Below are 4,193 nucleotides of genomic sequence, written 5' to 3'. Positions count from 1 at the left end.
AAGTGTTCAAGGTTCCAAGTATTCAAATAGCCTAGATATTTTAGTCTAGTTATTTTGAATAGAATTTCTTTCTCTGTCTCTGCTGGATTCTGTTGATAATATTCAGAAAGGCTGGTGGTTTTTTAAAATTTGTTTTGCATCCTGCTTCTTTATTGAAGTTATTCCTTGTTCCAATTATTTGTTAGTTGGAGCTCTAAGGTTCTTTAAGCCATCGTGTCATCTGCAAAATGTACTAATTTTTTATTTGCCTATGCTTATTTTCTCTTATTTGTTCTTGTTATAATCCTCTAGCTAATATTTGTAGAACAGTATCAAATAATAGTAGTGACAATGGATATCTTTGATTTACCCTGATTTTATTGGAAGGGCCTCTAATGTTTTGCTCTTACATATAATGTTAGGTCTTAGTTTTTAGATAAATGGTATTTATCTTATTTAGATAAGAACTACTTATTAATTTCAATTTTAAAAAGCATAACAGTATTATGTCTTATTTTTAAATCCTATTATGTATGCAATAATGTGATTTTTTGTTATTAGTAGTCATAATATACATCAAGATTTATATTTATTATAACATTGAACCAACTTTTTGCAAATATAACTCAATATCTTTGCTGCAATATTCATTAGAGATAGTGATTTTCTTTCCCTGATTCATATCCTCCTGGGGTAGATATCAAGACCTAAACAGGTTTAGTAAAATGTCATCTTTCCTTATTTTAAAAACAATTTGCACAAAATCTGATGTAATATTTCTTTAAATAGTGAACAGAATTTAATTGAAAATCCAACTACTCTTGAGATTTTTTTTCTTTGAGAATCTTTTATTACTTGATGAATTTCTTTTTCTGCAATTGGACTATTTTTATTTTTTAAAATTTTACCTATTTCACTTGTCAGTTTTATTGGAATAACATTGATCAACATGGTTTCTAATAATTTCCTTAATTTCTTCTTCTCTTATGAATTCCCCCCATTTAAAAATAAAGGTAATTTGGACTATTATTTTAAAATAGATTACCAATTTATCACTTTTTTAAAGCATGTCTTAATTTTATCAATAAGGTGGGGGGGGTCTTGCTTTTGGTTTTGTTAATTTTTTCATTTTTTAGAATTTCTATTTTTTTAGCTTAATTACATGTTCCTGATTTTTGCTTTTCTAGTGTTTAGTTTCATACCTAATTCATTGATCTCCTTTCTGGATGAAAATGCTTAGGTATACACATTTTCCTCTAAGGACTGCTTTGGCTGAATCTCAAAAATTTTAATATATTGTTGCCATAATTTTCTTTGATTAAATTATTTACTTTTCTAGGATTTTTTCTTCCATTCACCAATTCTTTAGGGTTACATTGGTCTTTATTTAAATCTGAATCATTACCTAAAATATCCTTTATTGATGACAATTTTGATTGTTTTATGGTGAGTAAAGGATATGTTTAATACTTCTGCTTTTCTGCATTTGTTTATTTGGTTTTTATGCCATAGTGTATCTTCATATTTTGTAAAGTTGCCATATACAGCTGAAAAATGTGTAATCTTTCCTTTTCTCACTCAGTAATCAGAGACTTATCATATTTTACTTTTCTAAAGTTCTATTTAGGTCCTTAACTTATTATCTGTTTACCTATTTAATTTATTTAAGTCTGATAGGGGTACACTGAGGTTCTCCCATTATAGTTTTGAATCAATTTTTCCTGTAATTTTAAAATTAGCTTTCTCTTTAAGTACTTTATATTATATCATTTGGGAATACATATATATGTATAAACAATATAAAGATTGTTACATATATCATATTGGTATACTTGTTTATGGTGCTTTTCAGTACAACATTATTTTCTTATTTATCCCTTTTAGTTGTATCAATTTTTATTACTCCCCATTCTGAGGTCATGATTCCTACTTTTTTTTAAGTTTCTCTAAAGCATAGTAAATCCTGTTTCCTTCTGGTGTGGCTTTAGAGCTTTGCAGAAGTGCTTGTAGATCCACTGGTTTCTACTATGACTTTTCACGTAGCTAACTTATTCAGAAGTTGGTAATACTAAAGATTCTTGAGAAGTGTGTGTTATGAGGTCCTACTGGTGTTTTAGGAAGATTATATTGTCATCTGTAGCAGGCAGCTAGCCAGTGTATCACACTGAAAGCAATAATTTCTGAATTTCACCTATACCTGGCAAACTGTTCCTAGATTTTATTGGCTTTTATTCATGAAATATCCCTATGTAATGCTTAATATTGAGGATACCAGAACCTGTCATGTTTTGCAATACCAAGGATAGACCCTAGAGGCAAGAGCTTGGTTCAATGTTGCTGTTCTTTCTTTCAAGAAGAATTTGGCATTGCAGTTCATCTAATATTTCTCCTCATTTAGTATCCTTAGGTATCAAGATCATTCTTCAGGCATGCTTGCTCTCATCCTTTTCATGAGAAACTCTTATATCACCATTTCCCCTCTGATAAGGGAGAAAATGGCAACCAAATGGTGGAGGACTCATCCAAGGTCACACAATGAGTCACTCACCCAAGTTTTTCTGTCTCTTCCCTTGCTCCATCTGTGAGACCACCATGATTTCCTGTGTATCTAATTAAATGCTATTTAAAAAGTCAAGTTTTATCTAATCTCCATGTGTGTTATCCCTTCTCCCACAGAGACCTAGACAGCTCTGACAGTACAGAAAAATTAAAAGGGGAAGAGAGGGTAAGAAATTGAGGGGAGGATCAAGGACATTTCTAAAGCTGATGATGTTTTTATTTGCAGTTTTCCTTTATAAATCAGAGATTATTTTACATAAATCACAGCACTATGGTACAATGCACCTCTTTTAAAAATCGTACTAATCCATACACTAAGGGGAAACAGCCCTTCTTTATCCAGGAAAAGGAGTCTGTTAGATTGAGTACTATTTCTTCCATGAATTTTTTGACTCATTGTAATGGTTGGACATTTTGGAACTGTCCATTTGATCTGTTTCTCTGTCTTGATAATTCTGTCTGTATATTCTGAAGTTCGGGGTGCTGACCTTTTTCCCCTGAACTAGGTGAACAATACATATCTGACTGATTAAAGTAAGCTTGTTAACCCATTTTGAGTTGCTTTCCTTTAACAAAGCAGATCCAAGAACCTGTGGTGGCAGCCACCCTGGGGACGCTGGGGTGCTTGCCGCTACAAAATGGCATTACGAACAGGATCTGCAGAATAAAAGGAAAGTATGGGGACTGGGATAATTGTTTGTTTCCCAGTTGTGGTAGCTGTGATTCTGTGGAGCCGTGGAGCAGGAGAGAAGAATGGCCTGCATGCAGACTTCGCTGAGCTGAGAGCAGGAATGGTGAGCTGCCTGCATCGGGACCTGGGCAGAAGCCAGGAGTGGCTGCCACCTGCAGGAGGAGAAGGAACCCAGGAGTTCAAAATTCAGCCACAGGAAAAGATAAGAACTGAGCAGCAAAGCAGGAGCACTGAATGTGTTTCCTTGCTGCATCCCACAGTTTGGGATCCTGGGGGAGAATGGACTTGTGACTATGGTGGGTGGGATGAAGTGCCTTCAACCCCCAAGGACCCCACCTTGTTGGTTTTGTTGCCCAGCCCCCTCTCTGTACTTGGAAGCAGGGGCTGGAGCTGGGTGAGGGGAGGGACACCCCCCCCCCTCCTCCCAAGAGAACTTTATTTGGACTCTTGTTTTGAATTGAGGTGATAATGCAATGTACTTTGTGTTTGTTTAAGATCCTGTGGTCACTTTGGTAACTTCAGTTATGTATCTTGCAAATGTGACCTATGATTGTTAATGCTAATTCAAAAGTAAATTGTCTATGCTATGGGCATGAAAGATCTTGGGGCCGAATGTAATGGGAATGTAAATTTTAAAGATCTTCCCTGTCCCTAGGCTAAAGTGCACCTGGAGCCTGGGGTGGGAGGCTTATTTCTCAGTTGATACTTTTTGATTGGTCAGTGGGTCCAAAAGGTTGTTACATTCTCTGAGCCAGGAGAAAGCTATATAAGCCCTGATGTGTAGTTTGTTTTGGGGGCTCGCTTTGAGAAGTGTTCTGTGATTTCATCTGGATTCTGGGAAGCCGTTGTTGAGAGCCCCACCTCGGCTTTGAAAAACCCAGATGTTGATTTGGTATGGATGTAATGGTTGGACATTTTGGAAACTATTTGATCTGTTTCTCTGTCTTGATAATTCTGTCTGTAT

This window comes from Petaurus breviceps, unplaced genomic scaffold, assembly GCF_028583685.1.
Source record: "Petaurus breviceps papuanus isolate PSGF00001 unplaced genomic scaffold, PetGlider_PUasm1.0 79, whole genome shotgun sequence".
Taxonomy (NCBI): domain Eukaryota; kingdom Metazoa; phylum Chordata; class Mammalia; order Diprotodontia; family Petauridae; genus Petaurus; species Petaurus breviceps.
The sequence above is the reverse complement of the archived record's forward strand: the minus strand, read 5'-3'. Positions refer to the sequence as shown.